Raw genomic sequence first — 26,232 nt, 5'->3', positions numbered from 1 at the left:
GGAGAGAGAAAAAAAAAACAGAAAAAAAGTGAACATAGCATGTGTCAATTTATATTTCGTCTCCTTAATTCTTTTTTCTTGGTGCAGAGGGTATTTTCCATCCAAAGTCTATTGGCATTGCTTTGGATCACTGAGCCACTGAGAAGAACCATATCTTTCATAGCTGATCATCACACATTCTTGATGTTATTGTGTACAGTGTATTCCTGGTATTGCTTGTTTCACCCAGCATTAGTTCATGTAAATCTTTCCAGGCCTTTCTGTCATCAGTTTGTTCATCATTTTTTATAGAACAATAATATTCCATTACCTTCATGTACCACAACTTGTTCAGCCATTTATTTTCCAATTCTTTGCTACCACAAAAGAGCTGCTACAAACATTTTTGTACATATGAATTTTTTTCCTTCCTTTATGATTTCCTTGGGATACAGACCCAGTAATGGCACTGCTGGGTCAAAAGGTATGCACAGTTTTATAGTCCTTTGGGCACAGTTCCCTATTGCTCTCCAGAATGGTTGGATCATTTCACAACTCCATCATGTCCTGTTTTTCTTACATCCCCTCAAACATTCATCATTATCTTTTCCTGTCATTTTAGCCAATCTGAGAGGTGTGAGATCTTTTTGAATTACTTAGAAACAGTATTTTATGATTCTGTGTTCTCTCATTCTGTAAGATCCTCTGACTAATCAAGTATTAGATCACTTTTCTTTGTTTTTCACTATTCATAGATGCCTGAACTCAATTTCAGGACTCAGTTAGGACATCTGGAAACCATATTTACTTCAATTTTGTATTTTTCCTTGTATGTTAAGGTCTTTGAGTTTTCTTTTTCCTCAGATCCTTGATAATTTCAGTTTATCTTCCCACTTCCCCTTATTTTCCCCTGTTTCTTTCTGGTCTCTGTTTCCTCTGATTGTGGTTTCCTTGGGATTTTAATTCAGCCTCCTTTAATACTTAGGGAATTCATAGTTCACTAGTCTAGGTTTTTTTTCCCCAAGTGGCTTTTGGGTGGTCAGAACTAGATCTAATTGAATGATATACCCTTTTCCTCGGGTTGCACAGTACTCCAACCCAGTGGTGTCCTGTCCTACTTCCTCTGTTCCACATCTCTCTGACTCAGCATTGACAGTTTAGAGTTCTACTGTGCTGCTGGCTTGGGATTGTTATACCCAGCACCAGCAATTCAGAGCTTTGTAGCACTGGTGTTACGGGGTTGTGACCTCTTTATAGGCTTTTGCTTTTGAAGGACTGCTGCCTGTTCTGCCTCATGTGACCTGAAAGTCTGCTAACTTTATATTATGCTTTAGAGGTGCCAAAAATTTTACATATGTTATGTCATCAGAGTCTCCCAACAACTTTAAGAAGTAGGTACTGTTATTATCTCCATTTGGAAGGAGGAAGGAGGAAGTTATAGTTAATTGCAGCTTGTGATTTACTCAGGTTCACATAGCTAGTAATCTGAATTTGAATTCAGGTCTTTATGATTTAAAGTCTAACACTTATCTTAACAAATTTTCTAACACATCCTTCTTTCACAGCTCTCCTCCTAGTCCTGACACATGTTGGATTGAGAATGGGCATTATTTTTCTTTTCTTTTCTTTTTTTTAATAGTGAATGTTTCCTCTGTTATGGATTTCAATATGGTTTCAATAGAATTCTATTGTCAGACTTGATCACTGTGATTTTAAAAAAGTAACAATAGCTTTTTATTTTTCAAAATATATGCAAAAATAGTTTTCAACATTCACCCTTGCAAAACTTTGTGTTCCAAAATTTTCTCTCCTCTATTTCCTCCCCACTCCCCTAGACAACAAGTAATCCAACATAGGTTAAACATGGATCACTATGATTTAGAAAAGGGCACCATGGTCAGAGAGGGCTCCTCTTCCTTTGGAGTATCATTTTATGAGATGGGAACATATCCTTTGAGTGAATAAGAGAGATTCATTATAGGATGGATAGTGATAGGCTGATGACCTTTAAAAGTCAATACAAACAGAAATCCAGGCTGAAAAAGTACTCATTTTTGATAAGACCAGAAGATTCATGGAACTGGAGAAGAGAAGCTACAGGAAGCTTACATGATGCTTTAGGGAGCCATTTTGGGTTGATCTAGCATAAGGGAATACTGTTTATGAACTCTCCTTTCTACCCTTTTCCCTATTCTATATTTTTCCTCTTTCTTTAGGTTCCTACATGAAAGCCTAAACCTTCATCTCTGGATACTGTTCACTTTTCCCTGTTTTAAAGATTTACTTTATCAATAATGTTTACCACTGGCATTTGTTAATCTGTGCTTCAGTCTGTCAGGAAGCCTATATATTAAACTCTTTATTCTAAGCACTCAGGATTCAAAGAAAAGTAATAACACAAAAACAGCTACTTCCCCCAGGGAGCTTACTGTCTAATGGAGGAAACAACATATAAGTAGACAAGTACAAGATATGTACAGAGTAGAAGGAAGGTGACTTTAGAGAGGAAGGATCAAATGGCTAAGGAGACTGGAGAGGTCTCTGTGACAAAAGAAAAAATAGACTTGGAGAAAGCGTTTAAGTGGGGAAGCATCTCCAAAGAAGACAGAAAGGTAGATAAAGATTAAGATAGATTGAGGAGTTTTGCCAGAAGAAGCACTTTCTTTGGGAGTATAGCTCTAAGAATAAGAATTAAAAAAAAAAAAAAAGATAAAGAGGATTACAGATCCTTGATACAATCTCTCCTTGGTTCTAAGAGCTCTTGCAGCTTTGTTCTTTGCTTCTGCCTCTGCTTTCTTCAGCCTCCAGAGCCAGCACCAAGTTGAATCTATCTTGCCTCTGAGAGAGAGCTTCTGGCTCTCAATCTCCCAGAGTGCTCCTCTCCGACCCCAGGCAATGTTCCGAAGTAAAACTCCTCACTCAGAGAGGGCTTCTGACTGAACTCACTTGATGCTTCCCTCTCAATCTGAATTCAGCTCCACTCTCCATGTAATTCAGCTGAATTCTCCTAATTGGCCCTCTGCTTTCTTCTTATATATCAGAGAGCGGGATTATGGGTTTTCTCCCATAGTGCTCTCTGGCCCTAAGAGCTTCAAGGGAGGTGTGAATTCACAAAGTTACAAAGTTTACTTTGTGATTCTCCCATACTTGTGAACTCCAATGAGTAAAAGTATGAACACAAGCATTGTATCAATTAGTTCTACTTAGTACCTTGTTTCAGGTTCTGGCCCAAAACATCTTGTAAGATCAGATCAATAATCTATCAACTCTAATGAGTTAATAGTTTGTAAAGATTCCAACAAGTGGGAAATTTCATCAAGGCAAAAGAATTAGTACTTGTTATGGGCAAGAACTCTGAAACAAGGATTCTTAACAAGGTGTTGAGTCAGTGGCATTGATAAAGACAATGATTATCTAGTTTAGCGTGGTGCTTAACAGTTCTCTACTTCAGTATATGTACTTAGTATTTAATATAGTTCTACAAGATTCACACCTATGATAATGTAATTATAAGAGAGCATATAAGCTGGGACAAACTCAGCCAGAGTCAGAGCCAGAGAAGACAAGCAGACTGGAGGCGGGAGCTCAAGCTCTTGGAACCAAGGAGAGAGAGATTCATCTTTATCAGTCTTATGGTGGCTGGCCTGGCCTCCTGCATTTTCTCCACTGAAACCAAGTCCCCTCTGAAGGCTGAGCTAGCTGAGCACCAGGAAGAAGACAATAAAGACTTTTGGACTTTAACACCTGGCTATTCTTGTGGTGATTGCTCTACTGAAATGAAGGTTAGTCCAGAGACCTCCAGAAAACCAACAAAATAGTACGATGAGGAAAGGGCAAATAGAAATAGTTGAACAACACTTCTTATTACATTTGTCTACCACTGATATGTATGAAAAAATCATAAAGGGACCATGACCACTATCCTTTCTTAAGATTTACCAGAAAAGCTGAGCTCTTAAATATTTTGGGTTCCCTTAATGACATGGTAACTGTGTGTGTGTGTGTGTGTGTGTGTGTGTGTGTGTGTGTCGGACTTGAAGGCCTCTGAGCTGACTTGTAGTTGCTGGATCTGACCTTCATTGATCTTTACTCTAAACTGCCAGTCTCTACCATTTCTTATCTAGCTTTTTATACATTTCCACAAGTCTGTTTTGCTCTGGCACCTCTTTGATATCCCCTTTATCTTAAAAGTGCTATGGAATCCAATTTTGGGACAGTGGCCCTATTGTTGCTTCCATTGTTTCAGGTCCATAGGAAATACTTTTTCCCTTTTTTCCTGCCCTTTTCAACCAACATCCTCACAGAACAAAATCACTGGCAGAATTTTGGAGAATTTTAATTTATTGGGTTTATCTTATCTTGTAGTAAGATGCGGTTTCAGTAGAAGGATAATTATAGATATAGCAATATTTATGCTCTTAGGAACCTTTTTCAACATCCTTTTCCTCTTCCCTTTGATACTAGTTTAACAACGTACATGGCAAGTTCTATAAATTTTAAAAAACATTTCTCCAATATAATAGTTAAATTATATTATAATTAAAAATAATTAAATGGCCACATATTCCAATATAATAAATTTAACAACCATATATTCTACTACATTTTCATTGTTAACAAGGATTAAATAAAATGTAGAAATGTTGGTGTACAAGGATTAAATAAAATGTAGAAATGTTGGTGTACCACCTGAAGTAGCATTCTATTTGGAAAACTGTAGGAATATCTACAATAATATATTAAAGTACAATTGAAATTCTTTTGCAGAAGGTATTAGAATTTTCAGGTCTGCAGACAATGTCACAGGGCTTCTCATATGACTAGCCACACCTATATGCTTGATGTCTGCAGTTTCACATATACACTCAAAGGTTGCTAAACTTAAAAATGGTCTCAGTTGCACATTTTCAGATTTTGTTTCATGCTCAAAGAGGAAACTTAAAGATCACAGGATCAAATAATACCAGAGTTAGAAGAGACTGAAAGGTCTTCTAGTGCAGGACTTTTTAAACTTTTTCCATTTGCAACCCTTTTTTGCCTGAGAAATGATATACACATCAAATATTTACTGATAATAAATCATAATTTCACAACCTCCACATTCAGTTCTGCAACTCCATATGGGATCATGACTCCTAGTTTAAGAAGCTTTGGAAAGCTAACTGAATGTGGGGGCTACAAAAAAAAAATGGCGTCCATAAAAGGTGTCAAATATTTCACCAAGATTTAATTCTTTATGTAAAAATAAACAAGCACATCCATCTCATTATAGTATGCAATTTTGCTTTTGTCTTTAATAGTAAAATTATATGTATTCCAAAGCATTATTTTAAAATACTTTTCTTTATGACTTATTGTCAGTAGTAAATGTTTGATTTGTATGCCTATTTTAGGTATGCAACTCTATTGCAACTGTATCTAAAGGAGAATTCCTTCTAGAGCTGCTCCTGATAAGGGGTCTTATAATCTTTAACCATTTCAAATGCAAATATCTGCCTTAGCTGTGCTGATTGATGATTGCCTGGTGCTCCATTATATTTAGGTTAGTCCTAATCATCTGCACTTTTGTTTCCCTCCATCCCCTGGCTTCACAATCTGTGGCTCCATCCATTACTCTTGTAGATTTCCAATGCCAGATATTCCCATGTGTGTTATCTACTTCATTATAATGTAAGTTCTGTGGAGCAAGTACTATCTTCTCTTTTGTAGTTGTGGCCTTGATACTTGGTATAGTTCTTTTAATACAACATTTTTTTTTTCAGTCACTTTTTTTTAAAGTCATGTTTAACTCTCCATGACCCAATTGGGGTTTTCTTGGAAAAGATACTATAGGGGTTGGCCATTTCCTTCTCCAGCTCATTTTGCAGATGAAGAAACTAAGCACATTTGTTGAAGTGACTTGCCATACAGCTAGGATGTGTCTGAGACCAGATTTGAATTCAGGAAGATGAATTTTCCTGATTTTAGGCTTGGTGCCCTTTCTACCTTGCCACCTAGCTGTCCCGCTGAAAGTTCTTTTAATAAGTACTTTTTACTTATTATAGCTCATTAATCCAACTTCCACTTAAAGATGGCAAGCAGCCTATTTTACTTTGGACCCTCTAAATTCTTAGGAAGTTTTACCTTATGATAGGCTGTAATCTATTTCTCCATAAATTCTGAAAGCTCAGTGTTGGCATAGAGGTAGAGTGAAAGGACAGGGTGGGAGAACAAGACCCAAACCTTATGTCCAAAATGCAACAGAGGTTTCCTATTGGGCATCAGAATGTAGACTGATTCAGGGAAACAAGAGGCAGGGCCCAGTTCCAGGGCCCAGCTCCAAGTCCCCAGGCAAAAAACAGGTGGGTCATGATGGCAGCTGAGGTTACACCCAGAGTTTTTAGAAGTTCAGTTCTCCAATATGATCAATCACCTAAAAGTAACCTGATGGAAATAAAGGGATTACAATTGGGGAGAATACAGGTTTTATCACCCACCAGAAGGGCAGTATCCAGTTCGAGCAGCTCCAATATAATCACCAGGTGATGAGGAGAGATCCAGCAAGTGGTGAATCGAAATCCTATACACTATTACATCACCATGCTAAGTACTAAGTATATATGTAAACTAGATAACCTTTGTCTCGTTAATTCCTCTGAGTTAACACCTTGTTTCAAGTATACTTCTTTCAAGTATACTTCTCCAGAGTTCTGGCTCTCTACACAGTTCTACCCTCAAATTTCTCCTAATTCTGAAAACAAGTCTTTTGATAGTTAAAACAGCAATTCATATACTTGGAGATAGGTATCATGGTTCCACGAAATCTTTTCTTCTTAGTCTGTCAGTAGTCAGGTATGTGCCAGGTACTATTCTAAGCATAAGGGGTCCAAAATAAGACAAAAACATAGTCTCTTCCCTCAGAATTCACCTTCTAATGGAAGAGACAATATACAAACAATTATGTATAAACCAGTTATATACAGGATAATTTGGAGGTTAATTGGTTGTTGTCCTTTGTTCTTGAAGAGGCTATTACTATGTTGGAGTCAAAGTATTAGTGCTGTCTGACTGTGGCTGGTCAGACCAGTATGAGCTCAGAATGCTCTGCCACAAATAGTTCCTATGAACATTTGGGGCAGATTCTCTAACTTTGGACTTTCCATGTTTCTCTCATGTGCTCTACAGAGCACAGTACCTTCTTTTCTTTGGGCTCACCGTGCTGGGCAGTCTTTTGCCAGGGTTTTCCGTGTCATGAAATTGATTCCAAAATTCATCAGAGAGAGAGACCTTGAGGCAAACAGATGAAACGTAGAGATCATAAAGTCCAATAATGTCAGAGTAGGAGGTGTTTGTCCTTCATCTCCTTCATCAGGAGGATGATGTCTTAACTTACAAGTGAATTGGGTTTAAGGGAGGCAGAACTGTGTAATGGGCTGAGGCTTGAGTTGATGCACTGGTCCCAAGCACATGAGGCTAAATAGTAATTGGACCATACTCTATTAATATATATGCTTGGAGAAAGAATGCCCCCCTCCCCAACCCCCTTTGTGCAGGTCCTGATGTGTTGTATAGGAAATGACGTTTTTGGAATTTTGGGCAGGAAAGCAGATTGGGTTAACCCCCAAAATTTCTGAGGTGACATATCCTTCTTGGTGGCTGTAAATTTCCATCCAATATGACTTGAGCAAACTCTACACTGGGCAATAGTCCAACCATACCGGAGAAACCAGCTGTGCTCTGTTGAAGATTGGCCAATCAGATTGAGGTTACAAGCCTTGTACACTGTAAGCATCTCGTGTGCATATCCATGAGGATTCACATATACTACCATAGGCCCACATAAGGACAAACTGAATATTTCAGTTTTGGTTGTGATTTCCATTTCCTGATATTGCTTACAGCAAAGGGAGGTATGTTTATTCATAATATCTAGTTCACAATCAACCGCTGAATAGCACTGCCAGTTTTAAGGATTTGTAATGCATCATCAATAGGAAGACAGGCAGCTACTCTGTAAGAAAAATCGATTGGATTTGAAGGAAGAGATTCATCTTTTAGATTTTTGTTCCATTCATGTAGTTGTCTCTTTACTCTTTCCATCATATAAGGAATAGAGCCAGGGAGGCCAAGAAGTCAGAATTGCACAATAAAACTTCCTCTTCTGATACTTCTGCCACCACTGAGGTGAACAGTGGTCTTCCCATGATACAGGTTTTGAAAATAGAAAAAGCTGGCACCTATTAAGAGATTCCAACTGGATTGCAGACATGGTTGAAGGCAATACTCGTTCAGGAAGGATCTGTACTTTTGCTTGCTGGATTCCATCTAATTGTGTCCTTATTTTAAGTACTTTGAACCTCTATCTTCCTACAGCTTTCACTTTTACTATTTCAGTTCCAAAGTCTTGCTCTTCCCGATAGGCATATATTTCAGTTGTTGTCCCAAAATGTGTTTCCCTTTCCTGTATGTTACTATACGCTAGAACTGCAAAAGTTCTGTCTTTCTGAATTAAATTCTGCACCATGCTAACTTCTTGAGGATGAAAAAGTTGAAGAAGTAAGGTTTGTCCAGGAATCAACATGGTAGACACCTTTTCAGGATTCACTTTTGCAATACCGGCCACAAAAGAGACAGCCTGAGTGGTCACTGAATTCCTCACACAAGCATTTGCCATTATGGGTGTGCCACAAGCAATAAAAACAGACAAAGATCCTGCATATACTTCCAAACATTTTGCACACTTTTGTGCACAGTATAAGATTTTACACACCACTGGCATACCCTTTAATCCTCAAGGACAGGCAATAGTAGAGAGGAGAAACAGAGACATTAAGACGCTGCTCCAAAAACAAAAGAAAGGGGGAGCCACAGGTAACCCTAGAGAACTTCTAAATCTAGCCCTTTATACTATTAACTTCTTGATTTTTGACAAAGATGCACTGGCTCTGGCAGATAGGTTTTATAACCCACTGGAAGGGCAGTGTCCAGTGCGAGCAGCTCCACTATCTTTAGATAATCACCAGGTGATGTGGAGAGACCCAGAAAATGGTGAATGGAAGGGACCAGATAGGCTAACTGCTTGGGGGAGAGGGTTTGCTTGTATCTCTACAGGTGGAGAAGGAATCAGATGGGTGCCTACGAGCCGCATTCGCCTTGTCCATCGCAGAGAGATGGAACAGACCCTTGAAACAAAGGAGAAGACCCAAGAAATATCGGATGGTTCTGTTGCTGATTGTGCCCACCACTGAAAGAGTGTGGCAGTTATGGCGTTTGACTCATGGACATAGACAATTGTTGGACTTCAAAACCCTCAGGAATCATTGGATTCTCTGAGACATAAGGCTTGAAAGCCCTCAGGAATCATTGGATTTTCTGAGAAATGATAAGACTGTTACAGGACTTCAAAATCTGCTGGAATCATTGGATTCCCTAACACATAAAAAGACTTTTGCTGGATTTCAAAAACTTTGGGGGATCATTGGATTACATGACATGTGAAGCAATGGACAATAGATTGGTTTTGGACTATCTCTTGGCTGCTGAAGAAGGCGTATGTGTGACTGCTGTTTACATACTCTCCTTCTAGGACTTCTGGTAATCTTTTACAACACAATGTTGATTTATATTGTTTGTTATACCATTACTTGTGTGTACGATTGATGTTTGTTACGCCACATCAAGCCTGCACTGACTGTGAGGAGAGTCATCACTAATAACCTCTGCGTTATTGCTGTGTGCTTGTGTAATACCTCCCATGCTGATGGGTTTGTGCATACCTGTTTCTAATAAGACCCTTCAGCCCAGAAACCCGCTAGCAACCCCCACTTCCCTTTGGTGCTTTTCATCTCCCTTCCTGAGATGTCAGGGAGGGCATGATCATCTCCTTTTTAGTGCTTTCACCTCCCTTCCTGAGAAGTCAGGGGGGTCGTGATCACCTCCTTTTTGGTGCTTTCACCTCCTTTCCTGAGAAGTCAGGGAGTGTGTGATCACCTCCCTTTGGGGGCTCTGACCTCCCTGAGGAGTCAGGGATGGCATGACTACCTGTGTTCTAAAACAGAAGAAAGCGGGAGATGTAATAGGCTTGAGTTGATGCACTGAGGTCCCAAGAATGTGAGGCTAAATAGTAATTGGACCATACTCTATTAATATATATGCTTGGAGAAAAAATGGCTCCGCCCACTCTTTGTGCAAGTCCTGATGTATAGGAAATGACGTTTTTGGTGGGTGGAGGCAGGGGAGTGGAGAGGGAAGCAGAGAGACTGCCAGCTGGCATCTTGTCACAGCTGCTCGCATTGCTATTGCGACCGTCCTTCACCTCCAATCCCTCTCTGCTAGCTGGCTTCCTGTCGCAGCTGCCCATATTGCTATCACAATCCTTCTTCACCTCTACTGAGAATAAAGATTGAAGATTTTTCCCTTAACCTGAATCCCTGACTCCGGCTGATTTTAAATACGTGGTCATCACAGAACTGTGCAGAGTCATCAGCTTTACTCTCTGTTCCTGAATCATCAGAATCCATTGGTAAGACATAGGTCAGGAAGAATAGGTATGAATGAAGGCAAAAGATGGCCTAATTTGTTTTCACAAAAGAATTAGTCTGGGTAGGGAAGACCCTTAGTTTCTGGCCAGAACAGAAATAATTGCTACTTATACTCACTCTAAGCCTTTAAAACCCTAACAGTGAGCAAGTGAGGCTTGGGCTGGGACCTAATATTGGCCAGTCAGGGACAGCCAGAGTGCTTTGGGTTTGAAGCATAGTTAAGCAACTCCATTTGAATTCCAATGGATTTTATCAAAGTCTGTTTTTTTAGAACTATATTTCAAGAAATCATAAATGAAAGCTACCTGAGAAAGAGTTAATTGTCCCAATTTTTTGAAATAAAAAAGATAGAATAAATAGGGAGGAAAAAATCTGTCCCCCAAACCCCAAGATACCCTATGAAGTATTAGTGATCAATATTTATATTGCTTTGGAGAGAGCACTCACATGGAAGGGTATGGTTCCCTGTGAGGACAGAGGGAGAAGAGTAATGAAGAAGAGGAGGAGAAGGAGGAAATAACAATATTGCCCAACTGGAACCAATTGGTTGGATCACAAGGAGAGCAGCTCCTACTACTTACAAATTATTGTTCATCCTTCATTTTTGAAGAGGACCAAAAACATCAGGAGAGTGATGTCTTGACTTGCAATGAATTGAATTAGACTGTATTCTCAGGAAAATACTATCATTAGGGGTAAGAGGGAAAACACTATCATTAAGGGTAACTGGGAAAGGTTTCTTGAAGAAGAGATTTTAACTGAGATTTGAAGAAAGCCAAAGAAATCAGGAAGTAGAGTCGTGGAGGGAAGAGCCTCACTTCTTTCTACCAGTCTTTATATGACATGATTTTCAGGTCCTTTGCTTTTGCTCATTCTTCTATGTTTCAGTTTGTCGATGAACTTCTTAAATATGGTACCTGAAAATGACATGTTATCTGACCAACAAAGAATATGAATGATTGAAAAAGTATTTGTTGAATGTTTATTATGTACCAAACACTATGCTAAACTCCAAGGATACAAATAGAAAAATTGAGACAGTACTTTTGTTCTCTAGGAGTTCTCACTATAATTAGGGGTGCTGACAAATAAAAGAAATTTAAGCTAAAAGTCCTAAGGGACAATGGAGATACAGTTGACAAAATTCAGAATCCTTAGTTGTCAGTACATCAGATGACAATGCTGGAGTTTGCAGAGAATAAAGACAAGGTGGATAGTAAATCTTTGGGAGCCATGGAAGGCCTGATGGTTCTCTGTCATAAAAGAAGAAATAGTTGGTGATTTCCATTTCATCTAAACTATGTCATACTCCTGTAGGTAGATTCTAGCTAGTCTGGGTTTGGAACAAAGGGAGAAGGCAGGATTAAGATATAAGCAATCGTGACAACTGTGTTTTGGACTGGGAAGTGAGAGACAATGATAATTATAAAGAACAACATAAACCATGCATGATAGTGTTGATTTGATTATTAATTCTCAGAAGTAGAAAACAAGTTTGAGGGAGAGATGACCAGGGAAATGGCACAGTGGGCCTGAGATTATTGAGCCCTTCATTTTGGCTGCTGTTAATTTGTGTTAATATTTTGATTCATAGGGAGCTTGTAATCCATTAAAACAGTCAGATTTCTCTTATAGGAGTTGTTGTTTAGTCATGGTTTATTAAATTTAATTAATTACATTTGATCCATTGTTTTTAGGCTCTAGGGATCATTTTTAGATTTTGACTCATCTAGCATGTTAACTATACTTTCCATCTTCTTATCTTATGAAAATTTGATTAGCATGCATTTAGTAAAATAATTGAACAGTACAGAGTCAGACCTCTGGAACATTTCACTAGAAACACATTTTTGGATTAACAAAAGTAAGGAGGACTGGATTTAAAGTAATTACAAGTTAGTAAATCAGAAGTCAATAAACGTTTACTAAGGGCCTATTGTGCTTGAAGCACAGAGGATGTACACATGGAAAAGATAGACAGTAGCAGAGTGGCAGCTGGGATATCTGCATAGAAGATTGATCTTGGGAGTATGGAAGATCTGGGTGGCAGTCCTTCCAGTGGCCATAATCACCTCTTCAGGCTTTGCAGTTTTCAAACTCTGAGTTATAGAGAGTTGCTCATATGCATCAGTGGAGGGACTTTCCACACTTATACTTCACTACGCTGATGAAATCGAAGATTTTCCCTTATCTCCCACAAGGAGGAAAAAGCTATGCTGGGCACTGATGAGGCATAAAAGTTAATTAAGACAAGGTTTCTACCTTTATGGAGCTCTGCATCTAGCAAGGGAAGACAATGGCAGCATATACAAGTATCTTGGAACATTACCAAAACCAATAAGAGATATATCCACATAGTGCTTTCAGGATTACAAAGTACTCTTGATAACATTCTTATTGATCTTCTCAACAACCTTGTAAAATTGGAGTGTTTTGGTGTCACTATTACGGTTTTACAGATGAGAAAGCAGATTCAGAGAACATAAATGATTTGTTCATGGTCTCAGAAGAGCTACTGATATTGAGAGAAAATGGAGTTCAAACCCTTGTGACTTCCAAATTCAGTGCTCTTTCTGCCATACCAAACTCCCCTCTCCCCACTCCCACCTCCATACAATAAATATACAAGCAGGATATTGTAGAATAGGAGGGATCAAGAGCAGAAACTTTTATTATTAAAGTCAGGAAAGAAATGTTGTTTGACAATTTGTTAATAAAGGAATTAAAGTATATTCTTGTGAAATCTTTGGAAGGCAAGCCATTTCCATTTTAACAGCTTAATTCTGGGTATTTACGAGAGATGCCACTACTTTATATTAGCAGGGCAGCTATTATTATTTTTCAAAAGCATGTACTTAAATTATTTAGCTAAAATGATTAGTTTATATATCCCGAATTTTTTCAGTCTCAGAACATAAAATAACTTTCTCAGCTCCTGCTTTTTTGAATCTCTAAATTGTTTTAGTTAAGTAAAGTGCTTAAAAACACATCAAAAATTAAAGAGACTGTTTTTGCCTAGGTCAGTGTGGGAAAGCTTAAAATTGGTATGTGCTGTTAACTCAAATCTTTACATTTTTGAACACTTAATTTACAAATTAGAAATGAAGGTGCAGTCTTGGAGATTGCAAGAACTTTTTCAGTTTTTAAGTAATTTCTCAAAAATAAATCTAAAGGGAAGAAATCAAATCAAGTCAAATCAGGTAGCATTTGTTAAGTGTCTCATATGGGCTAGGCACTGTGTTGAGTTCTAGGAATATAAAGAAAGACAAAACCAGAAATAAAACACCAAGAAAAAAAAAACACAAAAAACCAGTCTCTGCTCTGAAGGATTGCATGATCTGCGGGGGGATACCATGCAAATAACTATATACAAACAAGATATTAATACAGAATAAAATGGATGTATTTAATGGTGGAAAAGCATTAGCATGAAGGGAGTCATAAGAAGATATTCTCCATCTCCCAAATACTTACTGCTGTGAAAATATCTTCATCAGTTTAACTGAATTCATATATTTAATTGACTTACCAAGTCTCTTGTGTTACTTTTTTAATCACCTAGCCACGTATGAATACATTTACATGTATGTATGTTCATCCTTAACTGGAATATTTATTATAGCTGATATTATAGAGGAATAATTGCAGTTTACTTATGGCATAGTTCTGTAGCAGTTAAGCATTGTCATTGGTATTAAGGATTGAGAATTTGAGCAAGTAAAAGTCTTTCCCTTCTGATAAAACTTTTGTAAAAATGTTATTGTCCCAAATAGTAAATAATTAGGAGTTTTCATGATGCTTTTAAATTTAGAATATCTCATTTATAAATTTTATTTTAGAAATTTTAAAAGAGTGGCTTAACTTTGAAAAATCTGTTATTGAAAAGAACATTTTAATTCACTGTATAGTTCACTACCCATATGCTTTGTCACATGTCTTTTTTTTTAGGGCCATAGAATCATAGATTTGGACCTAAAGGGGAACTAAGAGGTCATATTGTCTTCTTTTACAGAAGAGAAGTTACTAAATGGAAGAATTAGAATTTGAATATAGGTCTGCTGACTTCAAATTCAGTATGGGTTTTTTTTTCCCTTCCTGCCCTACCACCTTGTATTTCTCTCTCTTTTTTTATTATAACTTTTTACTTACAAGATATATGCATGGGTAATTTTTCGACATTGATGATTGCAAAACCTTTCGTTCCAATTTTTCCCCTCCTTCCCCTTTACCCACTCCCCCAGATGGCAAGTTGACCAATACATATTAAATATGTTAGAGTATAAGTTAAATACAATATATGTATACATGTCCATACAGTTATTTTGCTGTACAAAAAGAATTGGACTTTGAAATAGTGTACAATTAACCTGTGAAGGGAATAAAAAATGCAGGTGGACAAAAATGGAGGGATTGGGAATTCTATGTAGTGGTTCATACTCATTTCCCAGAGTTCTTTCACTGGGTGTAGCTTTACATTGTATCTCTTTATGTAGTTTCTTATACAATGTCAAAGTTTTATCATTTGTGATCCAGATTGAGATCAGTTGAAATATAAGCAAGGTTAGAACAAATATCTCATTTCTTATAATTTTTGTCTCACAGGTCTCTTTCCATTGCCTTTCAAATAGATGATATTTTAATTTAAACACATATTTTATACATATATGCAGCATACTTATTATGTATATACAGAAATATTTATATGTTTATGAAAATGATGGGTGGCATGTCAAGTATTCATGTCCTCTCTTTACTGCCTTCTTCCCTTGAAAAAAAAGCGAAGGGTTTTTTTTTTTTGTAATTAAATTTATTGACATGCATAATAAAATTTATTAATATTGTGAAATTAATGCTTTTAGTTGTTTCTGAGTAGAATAAATGTCCTGTCATTTTAAAGTAACAATATTAGAATACTAGCAATGACAACAAGAGTGACTTATACATCCTTTAGTAGATTCATGGTTTCAATGAGGTGAATACAGTATTTTCTTTCTTGAAACAATAAATTCACTGGGGTCATGTTTTGTTACAGATTCTCAGTCAGCTATCTTTTTGGAAACATGAAGTCATCTGTGAAAATCTGCGTGTTTTTTCTTAGATTTTCATGAACAATATTCTCTGTGCAGAGACCATTCTTATAAAAATATAAGAAATGATAATTTGGCATATGATCTGGAGATTAACAATATCCTTTTGGCCACCTATATTTGTTATAATTTTTTTAAAGCTGTTTCATTTATCCTTTGGGAGTCTTCCACTTTTTTGAAATATTTTGAAAATCATTTCCTGACTTTTTGATGTTGTTTACACCACGCTGGATCTCTTTGATATTTATTCAGTCAAGTTCATCCACTGCTTCCACCCACAGTGTTTTGTATGTATAAAAGTGGTAAAACACAAATGTGGTTGTCCATTATTTTTGTCTATGAGCAATCCTCCAGATTGCTCCAGTTTGTATCTATTTCTTGTTAAAAGTCTAAAACTCAAATTGAGAATTATTTACAGTGAAAAATACCTAACGCTAAAATCAAAATTTTTATAAAATTCCCAAAATAAACATTTTTGGTTGTGTCTAAAAATGTTTGTCTTATTTGAACCTTGAGTCCATTGCATCTTTTAGCAGTTAGCATATTTCTTCACAAATCTTCTGAAATCATGGTTAGTAATTATTGCATTGAGAACAGTTCCTAAGTCTTTCAAAGTTGTTTTTTAGTTATTGTTCTATAAATTGTTCTCCTCCTCATTTTACTTTGCATCAATTTATACAAATCTTGACAGGCTTCTTTGAATTTGTCCTTTTTTCATTTCTTGTGGCATAGTTATGTTTTATTACATTCATATAGTTTGTTCAGATCATTCCCCAAGTGATGGGCACCCCCTAAGTTTCCAATTCTTTGCTACCATGAAAAGAGCTGTTATATTTGTACATATGGGTCCTTTTACTCTTTCTTTGATGCATTTAATGTATAGGCTTATTAGCATTACTATGTCAAAGGGTATGTATAATTTCTGACTTTAGGGGAATATTTCTAAATTTCTTTTCATAATTTCTGGGGTATTTTATGACGCCACCAACAGCACATTCATGTGTCTGGGCTAAATTACTGCAATTTCTTCTATTTGGTTTCCTTTGTTCAAGTTCCTCTCCAAACCTTTAATAAAACTTCTACACATTTGTCAAAATAAAATTCATTAAATACAAATTTGATTCTTTTAGTTCCTTCTACTTATTGAACTGTATTGGATCTTTATTATGTATAATAGAAAATATAAACTCAGCTTTTAAAGTCCTTTACAACTTGGCCACCAAACTTTCTTTCCAAATTCATATTGCCATGGTTCAGCCAAATTGGCCTCCCCTCTTACACAAGACATTCCATCTTCTGTTTTTAATATCTTTGCACTGGCTGTGCTTTATACCTGAAATGAGCTTCCTCCTCATCTGTGCATCATAGAATCTCTCTTTGAGTGCAAGAAGATTCTTGGCCAGCCTGGCTGGAAATCTCAGTTACTCATGACTCCTTATTTTCCTCATCTGATCAGTCACTATTGATTCTTCTCTCTCACTTCTCTCAACTCTGTCCCTTTCCTTTTACTTCCTTTGCAACCTACCATGCTTGCATCTGCCTTCAGCCTTTCTCCCCCCAGTTCTCTGATGTGTTACTGCCAGATGAATTTTCATAAAATTCTGTTTTCATCTTCTGCACCTGCTCATAATCCTGAAGTGGTTCTCCAAGACTAAAGATATAGGCCAAACTCCTTCATTTGTTCTGTGTTCCTTGATTTTGATTTTGCTGATCATACACAGAAACAGGAGTTAAATTGCTTCTGACCTGCCGCTAAGAATCCCTCCTCTTCCCCTTTTTTTCTGTATTTATTTTTTATATAGGATAGGCAGCATGGCATAGTGAATAGAGAGAACTGCTTGCTGAGGCATGAAGACTTGGGTTCAAGATTTGGGTTTAATATTTAACATATATAGGACTGCTTGCCATCTAGGGGAGAGGGTGAAGGGAGGGAGGGGAAAAATCGAAACAGAAGTGAGTGCAAGGGATAATGTAAAAAATTACCCTGGCATGGATTCTGTCAATAAAAAGTTATTATAGAATAAATAAAAAAAATACTTGGGTTTAGGGCCACTGTGGAGCTACCCTCTCCACCTCTGTGACTTTTGTATTCTTTATACCTGGAATTCCATGGCCAACTCACTGTCTGCAGGCCTCAGTTTCTTAATCCTTATTCTGGTAGGGGTGGGATTGAATTAAATGATTCCCTAGGTTTCCTTCTGTTTTTAAATCTTTAAATCGAATATATCTGACATTTACTGTCTGTGTGACCTTGGCCAAGTTAGTTCAACTTTCAGTGTCCCAGGCAACTTTCTAAGATTGTAAATTGAAAGTTTTCATTCTTCTTGAGAGAAGAAGCTCCTCAATGGATACTGATAAAATCACTGGTCTAGTCCAAAAAGCAAGTGTTAGCATATACATACACACACATATATTTTGTGTGTGTGTGTGTGTAAAATTTTTTTTTTGGCATGCCTGTTTTTAGACTGGAAAATAAGCTTTTTTTAGGGTCAGTTTCATCTTTGTTTTTATACTTCCAGAACAATTCCTGGCATATGACAATCATATAATAAATATTTGTTGATTGATTAAGGAGGCCAGTTCATTCCAAATTACCTTGGCAATGGGGGAAAACTCTGGGTTCATGGATACAGATTGAGTCTCTAGTGTTGACTGACCATCATTACCAAGAGGTAGGCTAAGCATACCCAGACAGATGTATTAGGGTCACTGTGGAACTACCCTCTCCATCTCTGTGACTTTTGTATTCTTTTTACCTGGAATTCCATGGCCGACTTACTGTCTGCAGGCCTCAGTTTCTTAATCCTCATTCTGGTAAGAGTGGGATTAAATTAAATGATTCCCTAGGTTTCCTTCTATCTTTAAAGCTATGCTTTTATGATCGAGCTCCACTTTATTGTTGATAGGAAGGAGTGAAACATGATGGTATTGTTAGAAATCATTGTGTATGTTTGAAAGCATAGAGATATGGTTGGACATGAAATTCTGAGGATATCTAACACTGTACAGAAAGTATGACTATTGGAGAAAAAAGATAGGGCTGACTTCATCATGGCTGTGGATGATATCTTTTTCAAAATTAGTGTGATGAAATTGAAAAACATCAACAAATGATAAATTTTAATTAGAATTAGAAAAGGACAACTCTGGATGACTCCATAAATTTTCATTATGTATAACTTTTAAAAAATACTAAATGTAACTTGGAGGTACCAACACTATCCTGCTTATCTATATTGCCTGAAATTCCTTCTATTTTTAAAATATACTTAAAATGTTTTTTCCTTTCTTTTTCTTTTTCTTTTTCTTTTTGATTTCACTATTATGGTAACTCCTTCTGTGCTCAATGTGGCTTAGATTGTAAGATCCACGAAGGTAGGTGGTTATTTATTTTTATATCTTCTGTTACTACTTAGCTGAATTTTCTAAATATAGCTGGTACTTGCATAAGTAATGGCCCAAATAAATTAAAATAAGTATAAAAGTTTTCCTATCCTGAAAATATAACTTTCAAAGTGTTCTTATCTTGGGCTTAGGTGCTAGTTTCCCCCTTTTTAGCAAACAGAAGAATCTTTTCCTCTTCTTCTATACCCTTAGTGATTTCTCTCTGAGACAATCCCTGATTTATTCTTATATATTTTGCTTGTATACAGTTGTTTTGATTTTGTCTCCCTCCATGAGACTGAGAAAGCAGGGACTGGATTCCCCACTCCCTTTCTTTGTATCTCTGATTCTTAGCTCATGGTAGTTGCTTAATTAATGTGAGTTTTATTAATTAATATAATTGATTCCTAGTCTTAGACCACCACTTATGTGTGGTACTGGTAAAGGTGTGAGTAGCAGGAATTAAATCATAAGAGATTTACTTTAGCCTTTGACAAATGATCTTAAGAAAATCTGTTCATTCATTCAGTCCTTTAGAGAGTGTTGACAGATTTTGCTGGTCCAAAAGTACCCACAGTGAATTGATTGTGTGATATTTTAGAAGTTGTTTCATTGTCTCACCAAAGGTGAACAAATGTGCCAGAGGGTAGCAAGCCAGATCATCTTGCCAAGCATTCCAGCCTTCAACAAAGCTCCACTCACTGTTTACCTCTCAGGAAGTTAGTTCCCTTGGGAGTTGTCACAACTTCCTTTCAACAATTGAGTAACTCTTCCTCCTGTATAGTTTTATAAATCTTCAATTTGAAGACTTTCTTTAAGGAGATCTGAATGTGTGGAGATGATGCAAAGAAATTTTATAACTGATCCCTTCTACTTAAACAGAGCTTTACTGAATGAGTATGAAAGCAGTGAATTGTGGTAGAAAGGATCATGAACTAGGAAATTAGGAGATGTAGATTCTGGTCCTTCCTCTGAGCCCATTAGCCTTGTGACCTTATAGAAATGACTTTCCTTCTCTGGACTTCTCTTATTTATAAAATGAAGGAATTGGTTTAGAGAGTCTTCAATACTTTTTTTTTCTTGTCTACCCTTTCTGCCCACCCCCAAGGAATCTTTGGGTCACCCAGACCTCATAGTATGTCTATTTTCTTCTTTCTTCTTCTTTTTTTTAATAATAGCTTTTTCTTTTCAAAATACATGCAATATTTACTCTTATAAAATATTGTGTTCCAAACTGTTCTCCCTCTCTTCCCTCCCAATTCCTCTCTTGGACAACAAGTAACCTAATATATGTTAAACATGTGCAATTCTTCTATTCATATTTCCACATTTATCATGTTGCATAAGATAAATCAGATCAAAAGGGGAAAAAGAATGAGAAAGAAAAAAACAAGCAAGAAATAATAACAAAAAAAGCCTGATAAGTCACTTCACCGTATTTGCCTCAATTTCCTCTTCTATAAAATGAGTTGGAAAAGGAAATGGCAGACCACTCCAGTGTCTCTGCCAAGAAAACCCCCAAAGGGGTCACAAAGAGTTGTACATAACCAAAAAATAGCAAACCACAGGTGATAGCAATGTACTTAGTACTGGATATTCAAAGGAAACCAAAAGACCATACCTGCCCTTGTTATCTAATGGGGGACACAAAACAAATGTGTACAAGCAAGTTATATTCAGGATAAAGAGGAAGTAAACTAGAATTGAGGGATTGGGTATGATTTCTTGTAGAAAATAGCCTGTGGATTTCATCATATGTTCTGCCACTGTACCTGCTGGAGCACTCTAATCATTCTGGGGACTTGTTCTTCTCATCACAGCTACATCTTTAGTATTTTGGGCCTTTCCTTCCTTGTAGCACTGAATTTTTTATATGTATTGTCTTCATCAAGTGGCTTTTGAACTTCTTGAGGGCTGGGACTAGCTTGTTTTTTCTATTTGCATCCTTAATACTTGGCATATTGTAACTATTTAATAAGTTTGATGATTTTTTATTTATTCATTCAAGCTCTTACATTGCCTTATTTAAGAATTTTTCTTTTTCTCCTTTAGATTTTTTTGGTGTTCTGGTTGTCTGATCCATATTCTAGGATGCTTATTGGGGAAGGATGAGGGGACACATTCTGGGTATGGTTGGGTTTCTTAATTTAAAAAAAAGAAGAAAAAAATCTAGCAAATATGAATTTTAGGGGTTTTGTTTTTCATCATATTTATTGTCTTCTGAAGGCTAAATATCATACATCTTCTTTCCTTATTTCTAGAAATAGATTTATAAAATGAATATTCAGTATCAGAGCCTAACAGATGCATTATCCCAAGTCATCTTCATAATTTGTTAACTTATTATCATGACTTACTGATATATATATATATATATAATAAATAATTGAAAATTTTAAAGTATTTATACTTATTATTTCATGTTATTCTTATAGTATTCTTGTTTTCTAGAGGGGAAAAGTCTTGGTTTAAATGACATGCCCAAAGTCATATTACTAGTAAATATCTATCTAAATGGCACAGTGGATAGAGAGCCAGATCTAGAGTCAGGAAGCTCTGAGTTCAAATTCAGCCTCAGGTTCTTCTTAATTGTGTGATCCTGGGCAAGTTATTTAACCTCTTTCTGTGTCAGTTTCCTCATCTGTAAAATAGAGACAATGATAGTCTCCTCTCTCCCTTCCCCCTAGGGCTGTGAGGATCAAATGAGATATTTGTAAAACTTGCATGTTTTTGCAAAACTTGCAAAATATTTGCAAATCTTAAAATGCTATTATGAATGCTAGCTATTATTATTATATCTACTATTATTCTGACTTAAAATTCAATGATTCAGTATTCTTTCCAATATATGACACTGCCTTTATTTTCAAGTCAGTTTCTACTTGATGGAAACTGCAAAGCTGACAACAAACATTATATTTATCCCCCTTCTTCAGCCAGATCCCAAATCTGAATGATCCATTGTCTGTAGTTGAGCACTTAGAGCCTCTTGATCTTGAACCCACTGATTGAACTTGAGTTCTTTTTACTACTTTACAGCTGGTGTAACTCCATGCCCTTTTGCCTGGCTCTCTGCCCATACAGAATCTTGTTCTCTTGTGCTCTGATCTTGCCTAGTTCTACTTCTTTGTTTGACACCAGCCTTTTCCAAATTACTTGTTTTGTTCTTTCCAGCCTTCTCAAAGTGGTTTCATTAATGATCTTCTAGTCCGATTCCCCTTTCTTTCATGTTCCTGTTCCTCTCTAATTAATACCAAAGAATTATTGTTCTTTATTTCTCAACTTAGCCTTGCATTAAGACTTTCTAATTTTCTTTCTTCTTAGTATGATGCTTTCTCCTACTTTTTAGTCACTGTTCATACTCTATTGATTCCTTTCTTTCATTGTCCTCTATATTTAACACTTACTCTGTGAAATAGATTATAAGCTCCTTGAAGATAGGGACTGTTTCTCCCCTCGTTTGTATCATTAGTATTTAGCATATTAAACACATAGTAAGGCTTTGACAAATGTTTAATGTTTGATTGATTGATTGCAAGATACTAAAGGATACAAAGAATATATTACTGACATTTATATGCAAAAATATGATGCTATTAAATTATTTCCTTTGTGGATTGGTGGAAATTGAAAAATGTTTTTATTTCCCCCCCTTCTTCTAGAAAGTAAGTATATTGTGTGGGGAAAAGCATATTTGGGGTGAAACAACATAAAGGATCAGCCTTAGAGTTAGGAAGTTCTGGGAATGAGTACTTTCTGACACATGTACTAGCTCTGTCTGGGTGGTCATGTCTCAGTTTCTCAATCAACTCTTTATGATTCTGTAAGTTGCAGAACATGTGCTTAACTGCATTGTGTTTCCTCACTGAGCTTTCTCTATACCACTGAAATAATGTTCTAGTCCAAAAAATCAAACCATAATTGGAGTGGAAATAATGAAATAAAGAACTTGTTTGTTGGACTTTTTTCATTGTCTTAGTTTCTTCTGATGACTTGTCACCATGCCAGTAAAGTGGAAAGCATGTTGAGATTCAGATTCTACTCCTAGATTTTCTAAATTTCAGCAAATCATTGAACTTTTCTGGCCCTCAGTTTCCTCAACCATAAAATAAAGAAGCTGGTCAGATCACTCTCAGAAGAAAGAAAATTAGAAATGTTTGCTGTGTCCCTCTTAAGGTAGGTCATGCTCATTGCAGTTGGTGTGCTGCAATGAGAATGGATAGGTACCAAGCTTGGAAAGATATGATATGTCCTCTCCCCAAGAGTTTGTTTGGCTCAGATGAGTTAGAAAAATAGACAGCCAGTAATGATTTTCCTTCCTTTCATGAAAAAACAACCATTGAAAAAGACAATAATTAATTATTTTGTCATCATTTTAAACCAAAACACTCTGCCTCTTTAAGAAGAAAACTTGAAATATAAATTAGAGACCCAGTTTTTTCTTTTTTCTTTTTTTCCTGTATCTTTTTTTATTAAAGCTTTTATTTTCAAAACATATGCATAGATAATTTTTCAGCATTAACACTTGCAAAACCCTGTGTTCCAATTTACCCCCTTTCCTCACCATCCTCTCCCCTAGGTAGCAAGTAATCCAATATATGTTAAACATGGTAAAAATATAAGTTAAATCCAACATATGCATATATATTTATATAATTATCTTGTTGCACAAGAAAAATAAAATCAAAAAGGGAAAAAAACATGAGAAAGAAAATAAAATGCAAGCAACAAAAAGAATGAAAATGATATGTTGTGATCTACATTCAGTTCCCACAGCCCTCTCTCTGAGTGTAGATGGCTCTCTTCCTCACAAGATTATTGGAACTGGCCTAAATAATTTCATTGTTGAAAAAAGCCACATTTTTCAGAATTGATCATCATATAATCTTCTTGTTGCCATATACAATGATCTCCTGGGTCTTCATTTCACTTAGCATCAGTTCATGTAAGTCTCTCCAGGCCTCAAGACCCAGTTTTTCATTTGATTTTATTCAGTAAGTTGAAAATGAACTTTGGATGCTCTAAATCATTATTGATTAGAGAAATATAAATTAAGACAACTCAGACTTCCATTTCACGCCTCTTAGATTGGCTCAGATGACAGGAAAAATAATGATAAATGTTGGGGGAGATGTAGGACAATTGGAACACTAATACGTTGTTAGTGGAGTTGTGAAATGATCCAACCATTCTGGAGAGCAATTTGGAACTCTGCCCAAAGAGCAATAAAACTTCAATCCAGCAGTCTCACTAATAGGTCTGTATTCCAGAGATAATTTAAAAAAAGGAAAAGGACCCATATGTGCAAAAATATTTGTAGCAGATTTTTTTTATAGTGGCAAGGAACTAGAGCTGAATAAGTTATGGTATATGAAGATAATGGAATATTATTATTCTATGAGAAAGGATGAGCTGATTTAAGATTTAAGGCTGATTTAAGAAAAACTTGGAAAGATTTATATGAACTGATGCTGAATGAAGTGAGCAGAATCGGGAGAACATTGTACACAGTAACATGCTCTTCTCATGTTAATGATGATTTAATGCAATTCCAATAGACTTGGGATGAAAAATACCAATCACACTTAGAGAGAAAACTATGGAGACTGAATGTGGATCAAAGCATAGTATTTTCAACTTTTTGTTTGTTTTTTCCTTTCTCATGTTGTTCCCCCCTTCTGTTCTGATTTTTCTTGCACAACCTGACAAATAACGGAAATACATTTAAAATAATTGCTTTTTTGTTGCTTGTTTAATCCATATCAAATTGCTTGTTTAAGCTATATCAGATTGCTTGCTGTCTTGAAAGAAAAATTTAAAACACAAAATGTTACAAAAATGTTGAAATTTTGCTGAAATGTTGAAAATTATCTTTACAAGTATTTGAAAAAATAAGATTCTATTAAAAAAATAAAACAAAATTTGGTAATTTTTGTCCTTATCAATGGATGACCTTTCATGAAGGCTTGCATAGAAATCACTGTTTAATGCAAAAGAGTTCGCAAAGGTTATCAAATCTAGTGGTGCCCTCACATCACAGACGAGAAAACTAAGGCTTGAAGAGGATTTCACCTGCACAAAGTTACTCTAATTTCCAGACCAATGCTCTTTCATAGTGATGAAAATAATACTGCTAGTTTATTTTGATTGTTTTTTGGTTGCTCTGTCTTATCAGGACCAATTGAAATTTCTTTAGAAGTGAAATCTCTTATTTCAGTGTTTGTAGCTCCTTATTTACATCTCATGGTACCAAGTACTTACAGTGCCATATGCCTTCGGGACAAAGAGTCACCAAATGAATTTATAACTCTTAATGTGTGCATGTTTATGTATATCAAGCATATTTTATATGCACATATATATCAGAATAATGGGTCTCAGAATTTTAGTGTGTATATATGTCTATTCACATAAGTAAACATACATATGTATCTATATATCTATATAATATTTTCTTCTTTGGTGGGGTATGTTATGGGGTAATGAAGGTATACTATACATAAAATGCACATTAGATTTTCTGCCCACAGCTACTGTTATGTTTCTGACATGTCCTAGTGTTCCCAACACAGTGAGATGAAATAGACAAGGGGAAAAAAATACACAAATTTCATTTCAGTATCCACAGCAGCTGGAATGAGCGTCAAACAGATGGGCTTTTCCACCCTGATTATCCTAACCTCCTAAATATAGAAATACGTGCTTAAAAAAAATGTAAATTACCCGAGGGGGTGGTGTAGCACATGCCAGGCAGTGCTAACGAGTGCAAATAGATGTCATTTGCTGACAGATGAATCTCAGCTCCCACTGCTGTATATCTATTATTTCTTTCATTTTAAATTTTCCTTTATGCCATGCTTATTCTTTTTCCAAATGAAAGCTTGAGTCATTTCCCTCCCTATATGGTATTTTTTTTTAAATGAGCATGAGTAGGATCATATGTTAAATATAATCAACCTTAATACCATGTTATTTAAAAGTCCTTCACTTAATGGATGCGTTGTCTAAGCCATCTCACTTGGATTGTCATTTAACATTTATTATGCACCCACTGCCTGTAGAATACCTTTCTAGGAGAGTTGGAGGGCACAGAGGAAGAAAGAAAATCCAATTTTTACTAGCCTGATTGGAGAGACAAAGTACATGCCTCTGAAAATAATCTAGGGAAATAGCATGACAACATAGAAACAAGTATAGTTGTTTATTTTTTTATTGGTATTATACATTATCATGAGTCTTGGTTTTTCTTTTGGTAACAGAAT

The 26,232-nt window shown here is 36.1% G+C and overlaps 1 protein-coding gene and 1 pseudogene across 2 annotated transcripts in view; one reads left to right on the top strand and one right to left on the bottom strand.

Annotated features, from left to right (window-relative positions):
• The window catches only part of IGSF11 (immunoglobulin superfamily member 11), a 210,426-nt gene that overhangs the window by 16,832 nt on the left and 167,362 nt on the right, over positions 1-26,232 (top strand). The gene's annotated exons all lie outside the window — the stretch shown is intronic.
• Positions 6,766-10,374, bottom strand: LOC127553369 (protein cereblon-like; annotated as a pseudogene).

Source organism: Antechinus flavipes, chromosome 3 (assembly GCF_016432865.1).
Source record: "Antechinus flavipes isolate AdamAnt ecotype Samford, QLD, Australia chromosome 3, AdamAnt_v2, whole genome shotgun sequence".
NCBI lineage: Eukaryota > Metazoa > Chordata > Mammalia > Dasyuromorphia > Dasyuridae > Antechinus > Antechinus flavipes.
Note: the sequence above shows the minus strand (reverse complement) of the source record. Positions and strands in the feature narration are given on the sequence as shown.